The sequence below is a fragment of the Podarcis pityusensis genome (assembly GCF_964106645.2).
Source record: "Podarcis pityusensis genome assembly, chromosome: 12".
In the NCBI taxonomy this organism is placed as follows: domain Eukaryota; kingdom Metazoa; phylum Chordata; class Lepidosauria; order Squamata; family Lacertidae; genus Podarcis; species Podarcis pityusensis.
In genome coordinates this window covers 54,152,054-54,177,712 of record NC_138037.1, presented here as the reverse complement: position 1 = coordinate 54,177,712, position 25,659 = coordinate 54,152,054, and the positions used below count along the sequence as shown (strand labels likewise).

The 25,659-nt window shown below is 45.8% G+C and overlaps 1 protein-coding gene across 2 annotated transcripts in view; it reads left to right on the top strand.

Annotated features, from left to right (window-relative positions):
- The window catches only part of LOC308460037 (engulfment and cell motility protein 1-like), an 84,528-nt gene that overhangs the window by 893 nt on the left and 57,976 nt on the right, over positions 1-25,659 (top strand). The window contains exons 1-2 of one of the 2 annotated variants that reach the window (XM_080976080.1): positions 18,321-18,776; positions 23,144-23,318. The exons of the other annotated variant lie outside the window; for it this stretch is intronic. The gene's annotated coding sequence lies outside the window, so the exon portion shown is untranslated. Of the gene's footprint in view, positions 1-18,320; positions 18,777-23,143; positions 23,319-25,659 lie in introns of those variants that run through there. 2 annotated transcript variants of the gene reach the window in all.

Here is a 25,659-nt window from a genome sequence, read left to right as displayed (position 1 = left end):
CCGCAGGGAAGACTCAAGAGGAGAGGAAGGGGGCATCCGGAGAGCTGCGGAGTTGCGCGGGGTGCGGTGGGGTCTCCTCTCCCCGGGATGGGTGGCCGCAGGTGGCCTCCCCTTCCTCCTTTCTGGCACGCCTTGGGCGGGGGCGGGCGGCTGCTCCGGAGCTGCCGTTTGTCCCCGGGGAGGGCGATGGAGGCGTCCGCGCAGCAGCCAAACGGGGGGGGGGGGTGCGTGCTGTTTGGGGGGTGGGTATCTGTTCCGCCTGGGCGAGAGACCCGGGCAGCGCTTGGAGACAGGCGCCCGAGGGCGAGGAAGGGGGGGAGGGAGGACGTGGCTGCAGTTGGGGAGGAAGCGCGCCTCCCCCCCCCCGCGCGTTCTCGCTCGGCGGCCGCTGCCCGCGCGTGGGGCGCTTGCCCGGGTCGGGGGCGCACGGGGAGGATGGCGCCGCGCGCGTCTCCGGGGGGCGGCGTTGCCCTAGATCAGCGGCTTCGGGCTGCCCGCGAGGGGGCTGCTCTCTCGCCCCTCTCCCCCCTTCGCACGAGCTCTTCTTCCTCCTCTCGACCCTTCCACCAGCCACTCGCTCCAGGGGCTTTCCCCTTTTGCGCGCCTCTGCACCTGACTTCCCCGGCCCGCACGTGTGAAACGATCGCGGCCTGATGCGGGTCAGGACGATAACCGCCTTACCAGGCTAGCTAGAAACGGGAGAGGGAAATGCCGCTAAGTTGTGGTTCGGAAATTGCTCAGGGACAGACTCTTGTAATATGGCACCTTAAGCGAGGACAAAATTCCTGGGGCCCCCCACTAAATATTTTTTTTATATTGACATACATTACTTTTGGTACAGTTGCTTTTTGAATTGATCTTCTCAGTAGGTTCCTGCATTAAATATTTTATTTTATTTTGCACCCCCTTGGCTTGGCACCCTGGGGAATAGCTGTCAACTTTTCCCTTTTCTTGCGAGGAATCCTATTTGGAATAAAGGAATTTCCCTTAAAAAAGGGGAAAGTCGCCAGCTATGGCCTGGGGGGGATGGACTACCTGCACTGCCTTAAACCTGATGCTGGCACCTTACCTGCCCCCACAAAGGAGGGATATTTTATAAAGCAGACACTTTATGTAAGAGAAAGGTAGCCGAAGGCATTTTGATGCCTAAGGGAGATTTGCAAGCCGGTGGATAAGGAGCTGAGCACTTGACCCCCCCCCCCCTTGCCTTATTTCTTGTCAACTGAGTCTTGCCCAGGTAAGCCTAGCCCTGGGTATACACGTTGGTGGTGCTTTTTGCTGCTTACAGGCCAGAATGGCTTCCAAGTGGCTTGCAAGCATGACATCAGTTATAAAATCCATACATGTTTAAAATTAACGCACAAAACAATTTCAGCAAAATGTTTAAAACACCCAGGTTTAAAATAAACAGTATAACACACATATATGAGAGAGCTTTTTACTTGGAAGCAAGCCCCATTGAACTCAGTGGAATTTACAGTGCAACCCTCAGTGGGAGCAAGCATCATGCGTCGATTCCTCTGTATCATTAGTTAAAAGCTTCCCGCTCCATCTTCTGAAAATCTCCTGCTCCTTCAAAAGAGGCTGCCTTTCCCCCCTTGCTGCTTTGTCTGCTTTCAATTGCCTTCCAAAACACTTGCTTGGTGCCAACTTCTGTTTTTTTCGAGGCCCTCCTTTCCTGTGAAGCCTTTGGGCCAGGCCCCGTGTGCCCATCCATTCTCCCCCGGCCCCCAAGTATTATTTGAATTTCACTGCTAGCTGCTTGGCCCGGGGCGCTGCACTTTGGTTCTCTCTAAAGTGCACTTTGCACACCATATAAAAAAACCTCCAGTTTACTATGTGTGTATATATATACATATTATATATATATACACACACACACGCTATCTTGATTATGATGGAAAGTTCTATAAGTTCATGAACTGCATTGGACACTCATCTTTCAGCAAATAAAGAGAAATGTCACTTACTCAATCACAACAAAAATTTGCAAATAATAATAATAATATAGTTTTATTCTGCTGCAGCTGGGCTCTGTATGGAATTGAGTGACTGGGCAGCAAGAGGCAGGTGGAAGGTACCAGCAGGACTTCATGCAAGAGCCGGCACTGAAAACAAAAATCAGATGCATTCATCTAGTTGAGTTTACAGTACCAGCAATTACTTATGATATTCCTGACTAAAAGCTAAACTTTCATTCCAAAAGTGACTCCCTCCAAAGAGAGTTTTGATAACCACAGTTTTTTATCAGTTACAGGGTTTTGTGCTATGTATTTTTACTTAAGTTGCTTTTGTACTTCTATGGTTTTTTGGTGTGTATTTAAAACATCTGAAGTATGCAATTTAAAGGTATAGTCTGGGTAAAGTTAAACACTTCACCCCCCATTTTTTAGTGGGAGAGATTAAAGGATATGCTGAACTCAATTACTCTTTGGCTGGATATTGTCCTGTGAGTGTATCAGAACTTCACCCGCAATTGTAATTATTTTTCTTTATTTCTTTTCCACTACTGGGGCGAGGGGGAGGGGGAAGAGTCCCAAAACATCACTTGTATTTTCTAGTGCTGTCTACTGAAACCATTTGAATTTCTCTTCTTCCATTTATGTGTTTGTTTTTGTAATCAGCAAGTTCTGACTAGGCCATATTGTTGGGGAATGGCCTAGTTCAACTGAAATTTAAAAGGACCTTTTAGACTGATTTGTGCATTTTGAAATATTGAGTGGACTGAGTCAGCAGTTGCATGGGTGGGCTCTGTAAATGTATAGAGGAATAATTTGGTTTTTCGTCACTTGCTATCTATAAGTATTTTTCTATTTTGACATGCTATATGTGCACACGTCGCTTTATCACCTAGGGCGAATCCATACTAATAATTTGCTTACATGTATTAAGATGCTCTCCTTCCATAGGATAACGATGTCTGACTTTAAGTTGCTACTCATAAATTATTTCATGGCAACTAATTAGGGCAGAGAGATCTTTGAACCTTCCAGGAGCAGCCGGGCCCCGTGCTATCAGCATCAAGCAGAATGTAGAGTGAGGTTTGTCACAGGCAGATTTCTGCCCCTTCCACTTCCACGATATCATGCTAAGCAGGAAAAATGTGCACCAGAGTTACTCTTTTCAATTCTGTAAAATTCACAGAACGACCTACAGAAAGCAGATATTGTAGACAGCTCTGTTTCATTTTACTGCCATAGATGTCATCTACAGCCTCTTTATTCCCAGGGATTTCTGTTCCAGTCAATAAAACTGCCCTGGAGCAAGGGGCTTGCGCACTCTCTCGCCTGTGATGCATCCATACCTTCTGGTGGTGCATGTAATGTGCCTCTCTCATTGTAAGGGAGGCATTTCTGGCCTCCTCCTCAGGTTATCAGGGTGCACATTTTCCCCTGGGTGTCTAGTGGGAGAAGGAAACTAACTAGACGGTTGGTTTCTTCTTGAGACAACGGTGCATGTAACAGCACTTCCTCACAGGGCTCTTTCTGTGGCAAACTTCTGTGTGCTTGTGTGGTGCCGCTCCACCCTTCCTTCCGCCTTTTGTTTGCTGAAATCTCTTGGATTGTGCAGTTTGAGCTCTTGCCGTGAGGGCTTTGGCTATTTTCTTTTGCTTTTAGGATGTGATCTCATGCTTTCCATACCGGCAATCAAGTGATCCACTGCCCCACTCCCTTTGCCCTGGCATTCTCAAAGGAATCCATGAGCAACGTTAGGTCTGCATTTGAAGAGCGAAGGCCCTTGTAGGCCGCTGCACACTTACCTGAGAGTAGGTCCCATTGAACTGGGTGGGACTTCTTTCAGGGGAGCTGGGTGTAGGATTGCATCGCAGAGGGACATGGTGTTCTGGCACTGCTTTAAAAATCAGGATGTCCTTTGTGTTTGGTGGGCCTTTGAAGTTACTGAATGAGAAAGACGGCTAAAATAAAGGAACATCTGGAGGCCCTGCTGCCTCCCAGCTTTGGGTAATTAAGACCATTCCACCAAGATCTTCTAAAATATCCCTTCGCTAATAGGCTGTACATGTTGCTATTCCTTTGATAAGACTCTTCGGAGCAGCCTGCCCAGCTATACTCAAAGCTGGTTTGCGTTTCAGAGTAAATGTATTCCTGAACTTGCTTATGCCAAAGAGGTAAATAACAGCATGTGGAACAAACATGATGGATAGTTTGCGGTCCTCAAAATACTTGCTGTCTATAAAGGCCATTATAGATGAATGAAAGTTACTGAACATCTTGGGGAGAACCATGTGGAATATAATAAGGCTCCTTCCTTACACCAGGAAAGGACCGTTGCCCCAAGTCTTGTCCCAAGTATTGTCTGCATTGGAAATATCTCAACATTTTTGGACCCCAGGCCAGGCTTTAGCTGAAGGGCGCATTTGGCAGCTGACCTTTTTGTTTGTTACCATATCTTTGTATGGTGATTGTATTGTTGCTGTAACTCAACGTAGGTCGAGATAGGTCAGGTGGTGAACCATTAATTGCAGTGGTTCTCAAACTTGGGTCTCTGGCTGTTGTTCGACTACAACTCCCATCATCCCTGACCACTTGTCCTGCTAGCTAGGGATGATGGGAGTTGTAGTCCAACAACGGCCAGAGACTCAAGTTTGAGATCCAACCCACCACTTGGAGACCAGTGGCCTTTTTGAGATCTTGTGTCGCAAGTACTGTAGAGGTCTTTCCTGGCCCTGTTAGCCGATATCTTTCAATTGCAAATGCCACGTAGGAACTCTGTGCAGTGAGCTAAAGGCTCTATTTTGCTATAAAGTCTTTTTAAAAGAATCATCTGGTCTTGTAATTGTTGCATGCCGTGAAAGATTTTGTTTTCAACAGCTTTGCATAAAACTGAAGTAACAATCATTAAACCGTTATTGCCTTTTTGGCATTACCTTCCATTTTAGTTTCTTAAAAACTGTAAAACACTTTTATGCTTCTCCACTTGTCTTTTTTCTTTTCTTTTTAAAGAACTCTGTTCCTACCTGACCCGTTTATTATGGCCATAACCCGTTTATTAGGACCAGTTCATGGAATCAGCGGAGCCTAAAGTCACATAAAGGAGCAGCCATAACACAGCTAAGCGGGTCTGGAGTTGGTCTGTGCCTGGATGGGAGACGGGCACACAAGGGTGAGGAGCCCCAGCTTGGAGCTGGAGAGGAGGTAGACAGCTCATGGGCAGAGCACCTGTTTTGCATGCAGAAAACCAATTCCTGTCTTTTCGGTTAAAGAATCAGATAATTTGACATTCCTCTTCCTGAGACCCTAGAGAACGCCTGTTGGGCTTGGTTGGAAAAAAAAATAGCCTTATGCAGGGATGTGACCATTTCCTATGAGGGTAATTTGGTCTGGGCCATGTTGCACCATGCTTTGAAGACACTCTGAAGCTTTCCGTGACATTGGAGACAAGGCCCCAGTCTGCAGGAAGAACCAGGCCTTATCTATGGTGACCATTCAAAATCTGTGAATCCCTGAGTTGATTTTCCACAACAAACTTCTTGAATAAAAACAGCGTGCCTTAGAAGGGGCTATGCAAAGCCCTTTTCTGACACAGTTTTCTGCATCCTAGGACGGTTTCCTGTCTCCATGTAATGGGTGAGCATTCAGACATGCAACCCCTTACTTTCAGCATTGCGTGGTGCAGTTCAGGAATAATGATGATGTTATTTACATAAACCAGCTCCCATCATTGTCTGTTGCCTTCAGTTGAGAGTGTTTGGAGCAGATTGGCTAATGGCGGCCAACTTTCTCCCAAAGCCTCTTACCAAATTGTTGCAAGTTGCTGCTTTCTTTGAACGTTTCTGTCCTTTGCGCTCAAAACAAGCAATTCCATGTTTCTTTTATTTGGTCCTGGAAGCACTTCATTCCTTCCCTTCTGTGACCCTATTATTGTTTGACGTTGGTTGTTGAGGAGCAAGTTGCTCCTTGTTGTAAACTGGCACGGTTGAAGAAAATTGATAAGTTTGTGTCCTTTTAAGTAGAAAAAAGTATGTCAATTATAAGATAGTATTTTCCTAAATCCTGGTTGTATGACAGCAGGTTACAGGAAATCTCACTTCCACCTTAGGAGGCCGTTCACCAGTTCACTTGTAGAATGTTCAGCAAAGGAAGAAAAAGTTCAGTATGAATTGGGAACCATGCCTAGATGAAAAGACATTTTGCATCTTTCAGCCTATTTTTGTTACTTTTTTATGAGAGCTGATTAATTAATGTTGTGCCTGACCTTTTAAGAGCAAAAATGCAGCGCTTCCATTACAATAGATTTAGATTTGTGTAGCTATAAGAACATTCCCTGTACTGAATATGCTTTTAAAAAAGAAGACGAATTTGTGGCAAAAAGGGAAACGTTATGTGTGCACTATTAAAGTACTAAAGATTTCTGTTTAGTTTCCCCATTACTTTCTGCTTCTGGAAGTTGCCCGTCTGCCCCCTGCATTCCTGCCCAGTTTAAGTCAGCTGAGCAATAAACTTTTAAGACCTGGAATATTGGTAGAAATCAAATGCAATATAATACTATGTATTGCACCGCTTGAGGATACCAGCTCTGTTCATATCACAACCCTGGGTTTAAAAGGCAAGCGAATTTACTGCAAAGGCTGTAACTTTATCCTCTATTTAGTTCTCTGTGGTAGCTTGCTACCAGGGGGCCGCTATATTTGTAAAGTCCATTTTGAAAGTGTTAAAAGTGTGATTTATTGATATGCTGGCATCTTTAAAGTTGAACCACCGTGCTTTTGAATAGGAAGTGAAACAGGAAAAGAAATGTACTGCGGAAGCAGTTTCCAAATATTTTGTTCTGGTTTCTATTAATAAATTTTATTTTGTGCCTGTTTGCTAGTTTGAGACACAATTTCTACTCCTTTTTTCATTTTTATGCTGTAAACCTCCCTGGGATCAATGAATAATGGGTGGTGTAAAAATTTAATGTAGCTTGGTGAAAAACCTTCCTTTTAAAAGTTCACCACAATCCAGAACTGGATCTTTAACTTCTATTTGAGATGCCTTCATGTCTCCTACCACATTCTTTCAAATGTGAACTCAATGTGTTACTTCTGAGTAGATATTCATACCTGTAAAAAGAGATTTTTTTTTGTTTCAGTCAGGGGTGGTGAACCTGTGACTCCAGATATTCTGGAGCAGGGGTCAGCAACCTTTTTCATCCATGGGCTGGTCCACCGTCCCTCAGACCATGTGGTGGGCTGGACTATATTTTGAAAAAAAATATGAACGAATTCCTATGCCCCACAAATAACCCAGAGATGCATTTTAAATAAAAGCACACATTCTACTCATGTAAAAACACGCTGATTCCCAGACCACCCACGGGCCGGATTTAGAAGGCGATTGGGCCGCATCCGGCCCCCGGGCCTTAGGTTGCCTACCCATGTTCTGGAGCAGCGGTTCTCAACCTGTGGGTCCCCAGATGTTGTTGGACTACAACTCCCATCATCCCTGAGCTCTGGCCTTGCTAGCTAGGGGTGATGGGAGTTGTAGTTCAACAACATCTGGGGACCCACAGGTTGAGGAAGGCTGTGGAGAGGCTGGTTTCCATCTTCTGTTGTCCTCAGCCAGCCAAGCCAATGGCTACGGATGATGGACAGCATTAGAAACTCAGCCATAGTATTTCATCACCAAATGGCACCTTAAACTCAGGTTATGGTCACCACAAAAAGGTGCCCTTTTGTGGTGGAGTTCTATTAATAATAATAATAATAATAATAATAATATATTTATTAATTTCATTTCTATTCCTCTTTAGATGTTAAAGAACTAATCTTAAAGTAGTTTGCAATGCGTTAAAACATGAAATAAAACAAATGACAATATTTCAGATCCTTCTCCAAGTGACATTTTGCTTTCCTGGCATCCAGAGATCTCCACTTGGTCGGAGTTTGACCTGCGCCAGTTGCAAAATGCACTTGGCGCCTGGCTAATTTCTAACGCTGCCTGGGAGTATAGTTCCACTGGCACCTGGAGAGCTATATGTTCCCTATCCTTGGTTTAGTGCATTCCTTTCATTAATGCAGCCTTCACTAGTCTGGACACCCTCCAGATAACTTGGGCTACAGTCCCAGCCAGTGAGTCCTACTTTACAATGATTTGCTCTATAATTTTTATATCACTCTGGGATCCATGGTATTCAGTAAATAGAAGCTAGTTTTGAATCCCAGTTCAGCTGCAGAGCTTAGAATTAAAGCTTGTAAAACACTTTAAAATTATTATTAATACTGCTGCTGGGGTAGCTCAGTCAGTGGAGCATGAGACTCTTAATCTCAGGGCTGTGGGTTCGAGTCCCACATTGGGCAAAATATTCCTTCACTGCAGGGGGTTGGACTAGATGACCCTCGTGGTCCCTTCCAGTTCTAGGATTTTATTATGATTCTTTTTAAAAGAGGCGTGGGGAGACAGTACTTCACACAGATCAATTGCCTCCCCCCCTTCCTGCTTACACTCTCCCTCTGCCACACAGTAGTAGTAGTAGTAGTAGTAGTAGTAGTAGTAATAATAATAATAATAAATAATTGCACCTGTTGTCCCTCTGCCACACAGTGAGCTGTTCTCCCACAGAAGCTGACCTCTGTAGGAAAAAAGCTCTGGGCTGTGCAGTCGGGGAGGCAAACTCTGCAAGGGTACCAGGCACTGATAACTAATTCCAGCTTCTTTACTGGAAATATGAAAAAAGAAAGAAAAAAGCCTAGTGGGCACTTAACTAATTTAATGCAAGTAGCTCATTTTGGCATGAATGTGTAGGATGCTGTGTTCTAGCTGTTGCATCATTGCTCGACTATATTTTGTCTCTCGATTGCAATGCGTAGGAGTCCCCCTTGTGTACTCGCAAACAAGACAGGAATTTAAAAATACAATTTTTGTGTGGAGTGAACTGCACAGCCCTCAAAATATGACAAAGCCCCTGTCCGAAAGCCTTGCCATCTAAATACCGTCAAAATAACACGGAAGTGGAAGGAGGACAGAAAAAAGATGTATGGAAAGTAAATGAAACATGCACCCTATATGAAGCATGTTGGAAATCACCTTTAAGGCATTTTTTTTTTTTTAAAAAAAAAGATAAGATAGGATATAAATATTTTAACAGAAATCTTTTTTGGGGAAGTGAAAATAAACTTCGCATCGGAGGAAAACACATAAAAAAATGATAAATTGTGAAGGAATGTTAAATAGACAGTTATACACAGGGCTTCTTTTCCCCCCATCCAGAACTCACCGGACCTCAGCTCTGGCACCTTTCAGGTGGAGAACAAGGGAGAAGTTCATGGTGAGGTCCAACACCTCTTTTTCTAGAAAAGTAGTTGTTGTTGTTTACTCGTGTCCAACTCTTCGTGACCCCATGAACCAGAGCACGCCAGGCACTCCTGTCTTCCACTGCCTCCCACAGTTTGGTCAAACTCATGCTGGTAGCTTCGAGAACACTATCCAACCATCTCGCCCTCTGTTGTCCCCTTCTCCTTGTGCCCTCCATCTTTCCCAACATCACGGTCTTTTCCAGGGAGTCTTCTCTTCTCATGAGGTGGCCAAAGTCTTGGAGCCTCAGCTTCAGGATCTGTCCTTCCAGTGAGCACTCAGGGCTGATTTCCTTAAGAATGGAGAGGTTTGATCTTCTTGCAGTCCATGGGACTCTCAAGAGTCTCTTCCAGCACCATAATTCAAAAGCATCCATTCTTCGGCGATCAGCCTTCTTTATGGTCCAGCTCCCACTTCCATACATCACTACTGGGAAAACCATGGCTTTAACTATACGGACCTTCGTTGGCAAGGTGATGTCTCTGCTTTTTAAGATGCTGTCTAGGGTTTAATAATCTAACACTATTGCATACCTATAGGATAATCCTGAATCTCATGCAAGGTGGCTTTGCAAAATACCTCCCTGATGATATACCAGGTCCAGCTCTCACTTCCATACATCACTACTGGGAAAACAGGTTATATAGTTCTTGACTATAAGTGAGCTGTGCGAGATCCCAGGGATTCCAGGCACTTGCCCAGAGTTTGTTTTTTTGTTTTGGAAAGGAGACACAGGTGGCTTTAGGATACATTGTTTATTTACACATCTATACCACCTGAGCCTACCAGGAGGTCCTGCTTCTCCCATAGCCACAGCCTCGGATTCCAGCCGAAATCAAGGCAGGCTTCCTCTCTCTGCGTTTCAGAGATTTTGCATCCAGCGTATAGCACACATCACTCTCAACTCTGCCTTTTTGTCTTTCTGTCTACCAGACAGTTGAGGGAAAAAAGCCCACCCATTTGCTCTCTGGCACAGAGCCACTTCCTTTGTTCCCTAAGCGACCCTTACTTAGTGGGCCATTACCAGGCCGGCCTGCCTATTCCAGCAATTGAATCCATGCGGGATCCAGGAATTGGAAAGGCGGCCTCAGGCATCCAGCCCACCCACTCCTCAAACGCATAACAGTTATTTAGTTAATGCACAGGTGTCTAATATATTTTGAAATAAGCTGCTGCCTTTAGAGCAGTCCATGTTAGAAATGTTGATTTTATGTACCTGCTTCTCCCTTGAGTGGATGGAGGCAGCATGAGCTGAAAGGCGCATCGCTCTGAGCACTGTCGCATACATGCGTCGCATTCTCATGGCGTCCTTTCACTCTTGTTACCAAGAACGGACGACTTGTGCGTCCCTTTTCATAGCAACAGCCATGATTTCAGATGGCAACTGAAGCCTAATATAAGCTTAACTGCTGAAACAGTTCATCCCAAAAGGCCTCCTTTTTTTTTTAACGAGCTCGCAGCCCCAAATATAAAACCGTTTAGCCTCATTATTCTAAAGATGGGATTTAGCATAGACCCAGATAGCCAGTGTGTGAGTTGGGCCTGGGATAAGGCAACGCGATCCTCATCCCCTGTTAGTACATAAACCACACAGAGGGTATTTTGTTCTGTTTTGTTTGGAGTTAAGCGGTATGTAAACATTATTAAATAAATGAATACATAACTCACTTGGTTTTACATATCTCACTACCACACAGTGGCATTTATTCCTAAGTTTTCTTGCTGCAAGAGAAAGCCCATACTGCCTTTACCCTATGTATGAGGCAGGTAATTACCATATTTTTCGCCCTATAGGGTGCACTGGCCCATAGGGCACACCTAGTTTTTTTGGGGGGGAGGGGGAAATAAAGAAAAAAAAATATTCCCCCCCCCCAGGCGCGGGGCTGGGGCGGGGGAAGCCTGAGCTTCCCCAGCCCCCAGAACAGGCTGCTCTCCGCAAGCCTTGGGAGCCCAGCAGGAACTCCCACGGGCTCCCAAGGCTTGCGGATAGCTTCCTGAAGCCTGGAGAGCGAGAGGGGTCGGTGCGCACCGACCCCTCTCGCTCCCCAGGCTTCAGCGAAAGCCTGCATTCGCCCCATAGGACGCACCCTTCATTTTTGGAGGGGGAAAAGTGCGTCCTATAGGGCGAAAAATACGGTAAATCCACTAATTGCATTTTTAAGCACACTCTCCTGTAAATCATTGAAGGCTTGCAATGTCTTGACTCCATCTTGTACCCAGCTGGACTCTCCTTTAGACAGCAGAGTGAAGTCTAATAGATCTTGGATCTCTCCTATCCCTGATTGGTGCTTGCATATGGAAGCATTGTTTTCCAGTTTTGATTTTTGATCTAATGTGCAAAGGCCACTTGTAACAAATGTGCCAAAAGCATTAACAAAGATTAAAATGCAAAAGGCCTAATTGAAGCAATCCCTTACGGTTACGTAATGTGGGCAGCAGTCAGAATTAAGCATGAAGTCCCTCAGTCTTGGTGCGCTTAACTTTGTTGGGTTGCCTAGAACTTAAACTAATAGGAAATGGCATTCCTCCCCCCACCCACCCCCAGTTCTGCCCTCTGTTTACTCATAAATCTGTCATTATTCCTCTTGTCCCTCCCTTCATCTTGGCTTGTTCTGATTCTGAGTATTCCTCAGCCATAACCATGTACGATTTGCAAAAAACCATGTAGAAGAATAGGTGGGCGTACTTCAAGCTTGTGGGATTTAGCACTTGCTCCAAGTGCAAAATAGTGGCTTGGTGTGGGTTTAACTTACAGTTTAAGGAGTGTGGCGCCTCTGAGTGATCTCTGCCCAGGAATTTGTTCCCGGTAGCAGTCCTCTGTGGCGCAGTGGGACAGTGCATCTGGCAGTTAACCAGAAGATTGGTGGTTCAAGCTCATCCGGGGACAGCTGTGGGCAGGATTCCTGCATTGGAAGGGGTTGGACTAGATGACCCTCTGGGTCCCTTCCAACTCTACAATTCTTTGCATCGATGCAGTAAAATGCATTTATGGGTCCTCTCAACTTTTCTTTGTGTAAGCAGCCTAGTTGTTGGGTTGGGGGGGGGGCAGTTGCTGTTGTTGCTACATCATTGGGAGTAAGAACTCTTTGGTGATCAGCCACAGATCTGCCTGTGAACCTTGCCAGCAAACCTATACACCTACAGTAAACAGTTGCCCAATGCTTCCTGTTACATAGAGTTCAGCTTTCATTCGCTTCGAATTGTGGCCAACTTTAACCACTTGAGCTGATGGATGGAGCAGAAGAGGGAAGTCAAGGCAGATAAAGTTAGAATTGGGGGGTGGGAGTCTGGAGTGCAGCAGGGCTGGCCGGTTGCAGGATGAAGGGGCTACAGGGCATGGAAGGGAACGTCAGAAACGAGTTTGCAAGGGCTGATAGTAGGAAGAGCAGCGACACATTAGCAAAAGCATGGAGCAAGTTGCTACACGATGTGTGAGGTTCTGGCATTTGCTCTGACCCTTGATATAAGATGGGTTTTCAGGATACAAACAGGGAAGAAACAATAGGCAGAAATGCCATTTCAGGTTTCTAACACTGCATTTCCTTGTCGCTGGGTACGAAAAGCCAAATTTGCAAAAGCGTGTTCTCCTTCATGGAGAGCACGTGTTGCGGTGGGGGCCGCCAGGACACTCCAAAGTTGGGGGCGGGCTAATTGATCGTTGGCCACTGATGCGATTGGGGCTTCCCTTGTTGTTGGGAAGAAGTTAATGTTGCCATTTGTTGATTGACAGCCAGAAATGCTAAAACTCCTTGCACGAGGCTAGGGCTTCCTCTTTTCGCCCGTGCATCGGATTGTCCGTCCCCCCCCCTCCCTAGAATTAGGGTTGTTCGCTTTGACCTTGCTATGCCTGTCATGGGGTCGTCTGCTTTTGGGGCAGGGGCCCGGTAGGAATTTTGTCCATCTGGCTGATTGGCTGGGGCCATTTGGTTTTTGCCTACTGCGTAGCAAATTGTCACAACTTGTAAGGTTGCGGTTAGGCATTGGTTTATGGTTTGGTTGGTTGAGGGGCAGTGGTTGAGTGCCTGCCCTTGGTAGGTTGAGTGCCTGCCCCTCTAATGCTGCTGCTGCAAGGGATTCCGTTAAAGGAATTGGGGGCTAACTATTGCTTGTCCACTCTGTCAAGGGGGTTGCATTTGGGGTGAGGGCAGGTTCCCTGCTCCGTCTCTACCCCCAAGTGCATTCCCCTATTCTGACTTTCGCATCATGCGGAATGTCAGTCTGTCCCCCATGGTGGGGGCAGATAGTCGCAACCAATGCCTAAGCAACCACTCACAAATTTGTATTTCAATAAAGTTGTGGCCAAAATTATGCCAAAAATCTTAAACAAAAAATTCTGTGTGATGTGTGAGTTATTGGGGTGGCCCTGGGGACCTTGACACGCAAATGCTTACACCATCAAATTCAAGCTCACATTTGTTTCAAATCTTTAAATAGCAAATAGCACAAATGATAATTAGGAACCTCTCATCTTCCCACCCCTGCAAGGTTAATTATGATATCGGTCTGCAATATTTTGCTGGCATCCGTCTGTCTCGGGAGACAAGGGAGGAGTGCAACTTTGGGGGTGAAGTCAAAATGTAGGTATTGTGAAAACTGAACATCTCCTGCACTCTTCTGCTTCATTTGGTGCATGCAGGTTATTTGGCTGATGACGCTGATTGGTGCATGTCTACTCAGAAGTAAGCCCTGTTGGGTCTGAAGGGATTTACTCCCAGGTAATTTTGTGTTGGATCCACAACGGAAGCCTTCATTTGAGAGAGCTAGTGAGCAAGAAAAGAGGCGTGGAGACAAAGCTGTTTTTGAAATACAGTGGTACCTCGGGTTAAGTACTTAATTCATTCCGGAGGTCCGTTCTTAACCTGAAACTGTTCTTAACCTGAAGCACCACTTTAGCTAATGGGGCCTCCCGCTGCTGCCGCACCACTGCTGCACGATTTCTGTTCTCATCCTGAAGCAAAGTTCTTAACCTGAGGTGCTATTTCTGGGTTAGCGGAGTCTGTAACCTGAAGCGTATGTAACCCGAGGTACCACTGTAATTGCAAATTGCCCTCTTGAGGGAATGATGTTCTGTCTGAGGGCTTTGGAAACATTTTCAATCCTATCCATTTACAGAAGAGCTTTCCAAACTTTTCACGTTGGTGACACACTTTTTAGACATGCATCATTTCGCGACGTGGTAACTCAGTTCTGCATCATTTCCCAACACAGTTATTCAGTTTTACCAGCAAACCAGAGGTTAAACTAACACCTTTCCAAACCCTGCCTCCGGCACTGATGGCAGTTCCCTGACATTTATGAAGTTCCCTCACCCCCAAGGGTATGGTATAACGTCCCATGTGCACCATACAGTTAAAACAATATCGTGCTACTTTAAAGAACCACAGCTCCCATCGAAGCCTCCTGGGAACTGTAGTTTGTTTGGGGTGTTGAGAATGCAACAGCTAGACTGGTGACTGGGAGCGATTGCTGAGACCACATAACACCGGTCCTGAAAGACCTACATTGGCTCCCAGTACGTTTCCGAGCACAATTCAAAGTTTTGGTGCTGACCTTTAAAGCCCTAAACAGCATCGGCCCAGTATACCTGAAGGAACGTCTCCACCCCCATCGTTCTGCCTGGACACTGAGATCCAGCGCTGAGGGCCTTCTGGAGGTTCCCTCCCTGCGAGAAGCCAACTTACAGGGAACCAGGCAGAGGGCCTTCTCGGTAGTGGCACCCGCCCTGTGGAACGCCCTCCCACCAGATGTCAAAGAGAAAAACAACTACCAAACTTTTAGAAGACATCTGAAGGCAGCCCTGTTTAGGGAAGCTTTTAATGTTTAATAGGTTATTGTACTTTACTGTTTTGTTGGAAGCTACCCAGAGTGGCTGGGGAAACCCAGCCAGATGGGTGGGGTATAAATAAATTATTATTATTATTATTATTATTATTATTATTATTATTGGCCATCACTGTCATGTGTACGTAGCCTTCGCATTTGCTTTCAGTTAGCAGGAACTCTTTGGAACTCTGGATCTTGTCTGGTTTTCAAGCCTTCCCCATCGCAGCCAGGACCATTTGTTAGTGAGTCTGAGAGTCACCTTATGCACCAGCGAGATTTTTTGGTCCGCAGGTACATAATGTGGGAAAGTCGTGGTGCCAGTTGTGAGCAGTGCATCCCTACGTGTGTTTACTCAGATGCAAGGCCCGCTGTGTCTTACATCCAGGTACGTGTGCATAGGAGTGAGGCGTAAGAGAGGCTCTGCTTTGTGCTTGCAAAAAGTCCCCCCAGAATTGGGTCTGAATGCAATACAGTGGTGCCTCGCAAGACGAAATTAATTGGTTCCGCAAGTTTTTTCTTCTTGCGAGTTTTTCGTCTTGCGAAGCACGGTTTCCCATAGGAATGCATTGAAAATCAATTAATGCGTTCCTAGGGAAACCGCTTGCCAGGCTGGCGGTGCGGAGAAGGGCTTTTCTCCCCACCGCAAGCCTTCAGGACAGGTACGGGAACAGAGGGGAAGGCGTGCAGCGCTTTCCCTCTGTTCCCGGGGCTTGCGTGGGAGGAGGGTTTTTCCTCCGCACCGCCAACATTCAGAACAGCATTCTGAATGTTGGCGGTGGGAAGGAAAACCCTCCTCCCACCCCAAGTCTTCAGGAAAGCCATCCGAAGCTGGGCGGCGGGAGGAGGCGTCCCCCCCCGCCGCCCGGCATCGGAGCTTCGTTCCGATGCCGGGCGGGGGGAGGAGGCGTTCCCCCCCCCGCCCGGCATCGGAGCTTCGTTCCGATGCCGGGCGGGGGGAGGAGGCGTCCCCCCCCGCCCGGCATCGGAGCTTCGTTCCGATACCGGGCGGGGGGAGGAGGCGTTCCCCCCCCGCCCGGCATCGGAGCTTCGTTCCGATGCCGGGCGGGGGGAGGAGGCGTTCCACCCCCCCGCCCGGCATCGGAGCTTCGTTCCGATGCCGGGCGGGGGGAGGAGGCGTCCCCCCCCCCGCCCGGCATCGGAGCTTCGTTCCGATGCCGGGCGGGGGGGGAGGAGGCGTTCCCCCCCCCGCCCGGCATCGGAGCTTCGTTCCGATGCCGGGCGGGGGGAGGAGGTCCGAGGACAGTGGGGAAGACGCGCTGCGCTTCCCCGCTGTTCCGGAGATTTCCCTATGGGCTGTCGTCTTGCGAAGCAAGCCCATAGGGAAATTCGTTTTGCGAAGCGCCTCCAAAACGGAAAACCCTTTCGTCTAGTGGGTTTTCCGTCTTGCGAGGCGTTCGTCTTGCGGGGTACCACTGTAAATGTTCCGTCAGAGCAGGGGGTGGGAGGCAGGATTTTTGGTCCTGAGAGCCATATCTTCACACAGGGAATTTTAAGGGAGGGGCTTGCATGACAGGGATGGGTCAACGTTTGGCCCCTGGGTGCAAGATTCCCCACCCCTGAACTACCGCAGCTGGAATAACGGAAAAAAGGTATTTCAAACAGTCACAGTCTCTCCATCTGACCTGCCCCACAGGGTGCCTGTGAAGATAAAAATGGGGGGGAAATGAATAGGCTGCCCTGAGGACTTTGGAGGAAAGGCAGAATAAGAACATGATAAATAGAACTAGGTCGGTCCTCAAATCCGGGACAAGCTGCTCCTGACTCTTGTGTTTTCTTAACTTTAATTCTGTCCATTTCTTGATGTTTCCAGAAGCAGAAATTTCTTCCTTTGACTCCCCTGTAACTTAACTCATTGCTTATTGTAGTGTCTGTCCAATTCAGCAGAAAATTTGCCCTTCGTCTTGCTTTAAGTCAAGATAACCTTTTTCTTAGGCATCTAAAAATTTATATTCCTCTTGCTACCATTTCAGGGTGTGTGTCCCCCACCCCCCAATAACACTTGTGGTAACTTGTACTGAATATAAAAATGGAATGCGGTTTATAATCTAAGGGCATAACTTGACATGGGTTTTGAATTCCAGTGTAATACTTTTCACAGATATTCATGAATATTTCCTATGCACCTTGCAGCTAAATGGGCAGTTGAGGAGGCAGAGAAGAGAACTTGACTAGAGAAACGAGGAAGGGGTAAGGGACAATTAACTGGCAGTGGAAAGTGAAGAAAAATGTGAGAATTGTAGTTCAGTGAAGAGATAAAACTGTGTAGCTGGGTCACAATTAGTTCTATTTCTTATTGCAAGCTGTTGTCTCTGATGCTGGTTAAGCAGCTAAGTGTTTTAACCTTATTCTCCCTTTTTATCCCTTATTTTGATTTCTGGATTGTAATCCCCTAGGGGCGGGGATCTCTCATCTTAATCTTTACAAATAAATATCAATAATATTGTACGTGTTGATGAACCACTTAACTCTGCATTGAGGGAAGGAATTTGGCTCTGGTGGGGAGGCCTGTTCCTGAATTGTTCACCACTGCTAGGAGGTTTTGTTAGCCAAATTGCTGATAAGGCATTATCTTGCCTCTTTAAGTATTTGCACAGGCTGCCATTGAAAACTAGCTGCATTAGTTTGCTTAATATGACGTTCAAGAGAAATTAATACTCTTTGGCAAGCGGATTTTGAACCATTTGCTACTGAAGTAACAGTATTATGTAGGGATATGCAGGCTTCTTTTCTTATTACTGAAATGTTTGCATAATACAAGATGCTTTTCAGTAGTCTTGACAAAAACACTCATTATCTCTTTGCTGCTGACAGTGGCTTTTGTTGTATCACTATCTGAAGGCATACAGGATTATGCCGTGAATGAAACATGAGCGGCTCTAAGTATTGGCCCAAAGTATTGTTTAATGAGTGATAGTTACAGGAGAAATGCTGCCTTCTCTAGCTCCGAAAGTTGCACACCAGCGGACTTCAATGTACCAGGGAAGCAGCAGGTATTAATGGCCACTAAAGTCCCGACGTGAATTTTGCTGTCGCAATTTTGAGTTTCAGAAGTCAGCTTCCGATGTTTCCAACATGAAAACCCATCATTTTGCTTCAAGGTGTTTCAGGCTATGAAGCAGATTAAGCGGAACGGTAGTTCGCTCTTGCTGGAAGAAGCCAAAAGGAAACGAGACCTGCAGGCAGCCGGCTGGAGAACCAGGTGTTGTGACTTTTCAGGTGATTGACCAATCTGGCTTTTGTAGCCACAGGCAGGAGAAACCAGAGGCTTACTGAACCCCTGGAAAGCTGTTTTCAGTTAGTGGGTTCCTCCTTGTGTAGGCTTGTGGTAGCAGCTAGCGGAAGGTGGGGTGGGTGAAATTGGTTAGATTCTGCATCTGCCTGGGAAACACTGAAGCGGTTTCTCTAGATCATTCTTACTAACGTGCTCCGTAACGTTTCCTCCGCTTTGAGCTGAGTCATGCGGACTTTGTCGAGGATTCCAGAGCCAAGCTGCCTTTCAGGCATCACAATGGCTCTTCACAACGGGGACTCTGTTTAGGTACCTGAAGGTCTGTGTTGTCAGAGTAGAACTACGCTGCAAGCTTAGCACGCGGACTGCACAACAGGGTCCTGGGGCATTTGATTAGACTCCTTAAGCAGGTAAGCAGAAGGCATATTTATTGCATTTATATTCCACCTTTCCCACCCCCGGTGAGTACATGGTTACCCTCCCCCCGTTAATCCGCACAACAGCCCTGTGAGGTAGGTTAAGAGGCTGCGACTGGCTCAAGGTCTATGATTCTATAACTAGATTGGACTGATCCAGTAGAGAGCCAGTGTGGTGTAGTGGTTAAGAGCGGTAGTCTCATAATCTGGGGAACCGGGTTTGCTTCCCCGCTCCTCCACCTGCAGCTGCTGGGTGACCATGGGCCAGTCACACTTCTCTGAAGTCTCTCAGCCTCACTCACCTCACAGAGTGTTTGTTGTGGGGGAGGAAGGGAAAGAAGAATGTTAGCCGCTTTGAGACTCCTTAAAGGGAGTGAAAGGCGGGATATCAAATCCAAACTCTGATCCAACTGGACTCTTCTTAATGTAAATTACCGTATTTTTCTGTGTATTGGACGAGATTTTTTGACTCAAAAATCACGCCAAAAAACTAGGGTCACCAGATGCCACTACGCGCGGGAAGAACTTCCTGGATCGTTTCCCCTGTGTGGCGGCATCGGGGGAGGTTGTGCTCCTGCAAACCGGACGGCTGGAGGAAGTGCAAATTCACCCGATGTTGCTGCGCATGGGAAACGATCCAGGGTGTGTTTCTTGCCTGCAGTGCGTGGGGGGAGAGACTTAACAACTTTGGGCCATCTCCCCTCATTTTCTTAAAATTTAGTCCCCCAAAATGAGGGAGGGGGTGTCTTATACAAGGAAGCATCTTGTAGACGGAAAAGTACGGTAACCCCAGTTTTATCATTGTTTTGCTCCCCCACCTCCCAACTTCCCCAAAGCAAGCCAGTGTTGCTTGTGCATGAGAGTGGCCTTATAGTGAACGTTAGCGCACAGATGGTTTTATGTGAAAGCGCAGTAACAAAACAGAATGCAGCGCATAGTCCATTTTTAGAGCTGCTAGATGCGTGTAGTGGTGCAGGGCACATGGCAGTGGAGTGCGCAGAATTGCTGGAGCTGCTTACAAGAAATACATGCAGGTTTTGAAGGGCTATGAGATTGGAACTACAGTGAAACCTTGGTTCTCGAACAGCTTAGTTGACGAACAAATTGGCTCCCGAACACTGAAAACCCGGAAGTAAGTGTTCTGGTTTTTGAACGTTTTTCAGAAGCTGAACGTCTGATGGCTATTGTTTTTGGGGTGTCTGCGCCAGTCAGAAGCCGCGCCTTGGTTTTTGAACATCTTGGAAGTCGAGCGGACTTCCGGAATGGATTATGTTCGAGAACCAAGGTACCACTGTACATGACTTGTCATATCCCTATAACTCTCTGAGCCAACGAAACAACAGAGATCCAGTGTATTGTAGCAGGTAAGAAAATCCCTGGTTCAAGTATCACCTTGGCTGCGAAGGCCAGGACTGGGCGACACATCGATATATCTTCCAAAACTGATTTGAAGTCCGTATCATGATACTGGTTTCATAATTTTTGACCTGGCAATATATTGTGAATCATGTGTGTGCTATGCAAAAATTACAATGTGGGGAAAACCGTGAAGCCGACCAATGCCTCTACATAGCTCCATCCTTAATTCAGACATCATCATATATCAATATATCACAATGTTTATCTGGTGACATATCACGATGTTGGAAACCAGCCCTAATGAAGGCTGCAGGCAGCTTTGGGAAAGTTGCTGATGCTTAGCCATCCGTCTGTAAAATGTGGATAAGAGTGACCTGTCTTATTGGATTGTTGAAAGGGTTACTGAGAGAATGAATCTGAAACAGTTTGAACACTAAAGCAATATACAAATGCTAAGCGTTATGAAAGTCTTTAATGAATTGTGCGTACAAAGGGCAAAGGTGAATTTCTGTCTTTTAAACTGTGCACCATCCATTTTAAATAATGGGCTGTGCAGGAGGAGAGGCTATAAACACCCTTTTATGCCCATGAGAAAGAAATTGGATTAATAAGCTTTTTGGCACTTCATTTCATATTGCTTTACTTGAAAAATAATTACAGAGATTGCTGATAAATTGAGATAATGGAAATTTCTGTATGCAGTCTGCCGTTTTCCCAGCATCACGGTCTATAAAATATCAGGAACTTAATAATAACTGACTAAGCATCTCTATTAAACACCTGCTTAAGCCATTCTAGCTCATTAAAACATTAAATTAATTGCCAACATATTGGACTGCAGTGAATAAAATTCAACAAAAACTTGCAATTTAGCTCTTTTACATCCCAGCTCTCTTATGCTCATCTCAAAGTATAATAACTTTGGGAACATATTTTCAGATATCCATTGCTGTAGTTACCTCCAGACTAAATTCTTGCAATGTTGTCTTCATGGCACTGCTTTTCAAAAAAGCCCAGAAATTTTAGTTGATCCAAAATGCAATGATGAGGCTTTTATCTGGCGCTTGTCTATCAGGGCATATCACTTGGGGCTTAAATCAGCTTCTTTGGTCACCTGGTTTTTTCCAATGCCAAGTTTGAAGTTCTGGTGTTAATCTGGAACCAGGTTGCATTAAGGATCTCTTGAGCAGTCTTTGAGGCTTGGAGAGTGTGCATGAGAGACAGGGTCTTTTTAGTTGTGGCAACGCAGCTCTGAAAAACTCTTCAATCTTAACTGTCAGGCCTATTAACCTCTCCTTTCAAGAAACATGGGAATGCATGTATCTTGGAAAGCTTCAACAAGCTTTTAATGATTGTTTGAGTAATTCCTCCATTAAATCTCCCCTAGTTTTAGCCTTAATTGCATAAGGCTTTTTGAATTATTGTTATTAATTGTATTTTTATTATTGTAGTTGTATGTAGTAGAACAGGTATCAGTAACATATTTACTGTATATTATTTAAATACGTGGACAGCAACTGAATCCAGAGATCAGACCAAACCAGTTTAGTTTTTAAACAATACAACCATACATACAACTATACTCTCAAATGTCTGCGTATTGGTGCTTTTAAATAGTGTGGTCCCTGTACTCTTGGTTTCTACCCATTTGGAAAGCGCTAGATGGTTGACTTCCCTTCTTTCTCTGGCCTTGTTTTCACACAAGCAGCAGGTGAGGTGCTAAAAATTTGCTCCTGGGCACATTGGAAAAACTTCCTGCATTCTACCAGAATTTCAGCTAGATTTTTTCTTCCTTGGATTTTATTTTCTCTGTGTAGGGTTTTGCTTTATTTTAATAGGATAGCATTCAATTACACAGTGTCCACCTGTCGTCTGAAGTGGCCCAGCCCAGGAACAGTTTCGCCACCTTATACATTTCCATAAACTAGAAGTGGAGTGTAACTATCAATTTTAGATCAGAGTATTTCTGTTCTAATGGTTGACCTCTTGAATAGAGAAGGTTCTGTTGCAGGTCAAATTGGGTGCTATGAAAAATATTGGTGTTTCCTGTAGCAAGTTTGTTCTACCAAGTTAATACCCTAGTTCTGTTCTTCCCAAGTAGAAAACAAGATGTGTATCCACACCATGGAATAATCGTTAGATATATTATTTTAGTTTTGATGACTTTAATGAATGATGGGCTCCTAGAGTAAAGTAAAGGTAAAGGTACCCTTGCCTGTACGGGCCAGTCTTGCCAGACTCTAGGGTTGTGCGCTCATCTCACTCTATAGGCCGGGAGCCAGCGCTGTCCGCAGACACTTCCAGGTCACGTGGCCAGCGTGACAAGCTGCATCTGGCGAGCCAGCGCAGCACACGGAACGCCGTTTACCTTCCCGCTGGTAAGTGGTCCCTATTTATCTACTTGCACCCAGGGGTGCTTTCGAACTGCTAGATTGGCAGGCGCTGGGACCGAACGGTGGGAGCACACCCCGCTGCAGGGATTCGAACCGCTGACCATGCGATCGGCAAGTCCTAGGCGCTGAGGTTTTACCCACAGCGCCACCCGCGTCCCTTAGAGTAACTGAGGGTAGCTCCTAGAGTAACTGAGTAACTGAGTAGCTCCTAGAGTAACTGAAGCCAATAGCAAATTTCCCCTGTTTTGATTTAAACAGAGTTGGAGTGATCACTAACTTCAGTATCTTTTAACTACAACTAACCTTCTAGCACATCTTGCTAGAACCTCTCTGCCCCTTTATGTTTGTGAATCAGAGGAAATTGTTGTCTAGTATTACAGGCAAAATCAGCAGCAGCGTCTCTTGAAACTACAGAAGCCACAAGCTGAAAGTACTCTAGCATAATTGAGAATTCTTTTGCTGCGTGTTGTCTAGAGAGGCGGCTTCTGTTGCCTGACATAAGAAGCCCCTGCTGTGTTAACTGTCCTGAACAGGACCAGCTGTCAATCTCCTCCGAGTTGTAACTGGGCTCCCAGTACGACTATTTTGTCTGCTTTTGTGCTGGTGCAGGATTTTCAAGAAAAGGTCGGCTTCCAAACCTTGCTGTTCAACTCAGAGTGCGAAATGAAAAGAATAAGGTGGAAGACAAGACTGCTCTAGCATTTCTACCTTCTCTACAAAAAATAAGGGTTCCAGTCCTCCTTTAAGAATAATGAAGAAGCTAAACTGCTGCTGTTTGGTCATGGTAAATAGAACATTGTTAGTGGGAAAGCGGCAATAACTACCATCAGAATAGAGGCATTTTCATCAGTCTTCTATCTGTGATGTTTAATTCCTTTTTTTGTTGTGGGTGTGCATCTTTGCATAGCCTGCAACCCTATATGTCCTCACATAAGAGTAATGAGTGTTGGCGACTTCAGAAATTGGGGGAAGTTATTAGGGGTAAAACAAGGGTGTGCAACCTCAGCCCCAGGGTCCGAAGTCTCTCTGTCCAGCCCGTGAACCTCTTCCCCAGGCCCAGCTCCTTCCTCAAGCCATTTACCTTCTGCCCGGGCCACACTTTTCACCTGGCACAGCTTCATGCCACCCTCAAGTGCTTTTGCCTACCTGGAATGTCTCTTTGAACCATGATAATGTCTCTTGTTTGCCTGGGCGAGGGATACAGAAGTGTGTGGGAGGGATGGGTGATACCTGGTTTTCAGCATTGTGATAATCACAATATACCAGTGTATCCCGATGTCTGAAATAAGGATGGAACTATGTAGAGTCATGTGGGGTGGCAGAGCGGGGCTGTATTTGGCCCTTGCCATTGCTTATGTTCCCCATCATCCACATTTGAGGAGGGACTTTGGTTGCCCTACACGTTCCTGGGTTTAGATGACTTGCTTAGCCAGGTCCGAGGAGCCTTTGGCCCTCCAGATGTTGCTGCACCACAGCTCCCATCCCTGAAGTGGCTGGCTGGGGCTGATGGGAGTTGGGAGTCCAGCAACATCTGGTTTTCCTGCCTTGTACAAAACCAAACCTTGGCTGAGCTGCCAGGCCACACTAAACAGCCCAGGAAGGAGCAAAGTGGCTGTGATTTCCTCCTCACCAGCCAACATGTTCCTGCTAAATCAATAGTTTGGTTGAAGTGTGATGTGTGAACGTGGCCATTATATCCAACAATTTGAAAATACGTCTTTTCCCAGGAATGCGCTGGGAATGCCAAACAGTGGGATGAAATGCTCTTGTTTGGTGATGTAAAGTTGGGCAGGCCTGTTAATTGGAGTTATCATTCCTGAGCGGCAATATCTACCTATAGCAGCTATAGACTGATCTGATTCTGGATTTCAGTCCGGAAAGAAACCAGACTGTTCAATTTCCTCAAGTACAAGATGTCCTTGTGGCCAAGAGTGGGCAAGAACCTGTGTATCTTGAGGCATATCTTCTTGAATTAAGGATCGTGTAATAGAGATTTCCTTCCCTAAGGTTCCCCTTGTATCTCTTTTCAGTGCTCCCAAAGTTAAGAAGGTGAGATTTTGGGCCTAAAAGACTCCTGTTCACAAGTGGCTTTCATCATCAGATGAGTTCATTGCTGTGACCTATCATGAAATCTGATCATTTCTCTTTTTTTTATGCATCCCTGTTGGAGTTACCATAAACCCAGGGTAATGAGATTTCATTTTCAGCTTTACTGGTAGTTTTCAGTTCTATGTGGGGTCACACGGAGGCCTTTGCACATGAATAAGAAGAGGAAGGTGCCGATTCAACAGGTGCTGATGCCCTTGCACACTTTGGCGTGCTCAAAAACCCTGAAAGAGCCATGCTTGGCCATTGGGGCAGGTTGAACCTATATAGACAGAAGGGTCTCTTGCTGTTTGGTTCTGTGTGGACAATAATCTCTTCAAAAGTACAGGAGCTCCTTATTAATTGTATGCCCGGATGTAATTCTACACTCCTCTGTCGTTTTCAAAAAGAGAGGGCGGTACTTCTGAGATTGCTTATAGGAAGCAGTCATGCTGAATTGTTGTGTAAGAAGGGCTTTGTTTCTTGTGGTGTGTGGGGCGTCCTTTGTTCCGTTCCCTTCGAATGCTGCCAATCATAAGACGGTTGGGATGGGGGAGGAAAACAAATGCTTTCTGTTCTTTACATTTAAAACAATAATGAATGAAGAAAGAGAGAGAGAAAGAAAAAAAGAAACACATTTGTGCGAGGTTGGTGGAAACAACAGCTTAACTTCAGGGTGTGTGTGTGGTTTTTTTTATAAAAATGTTGTGTCTATTAATTCCATCTGTGCTAGCTTTGCATTTAAACATGCCAGCGTGGCAACTGCCTGATTTTAGTTTTATGGGCAAATGTGTTTTGGTTTTGCTGAATGTTAGGGTTATTGAAGGGTGCAAAAGTCGACAGTAAAAAGTTGTGTTGGGTCAGATCTCTACCCATTTTCCCTGTCTCCCCAGAGAAATAAGCGCAACTTTCTAATTTAATTTAGTTCACTCTTCTCGCAGAGCTACCGTGTCCAAACTTCTCTGAGGTACTTGGCAGAAGTGGAATGTTGTTCTTCGGTATTTGAGGGCCCAAGTGCATGTTATAGAGCAGCCCTGTCT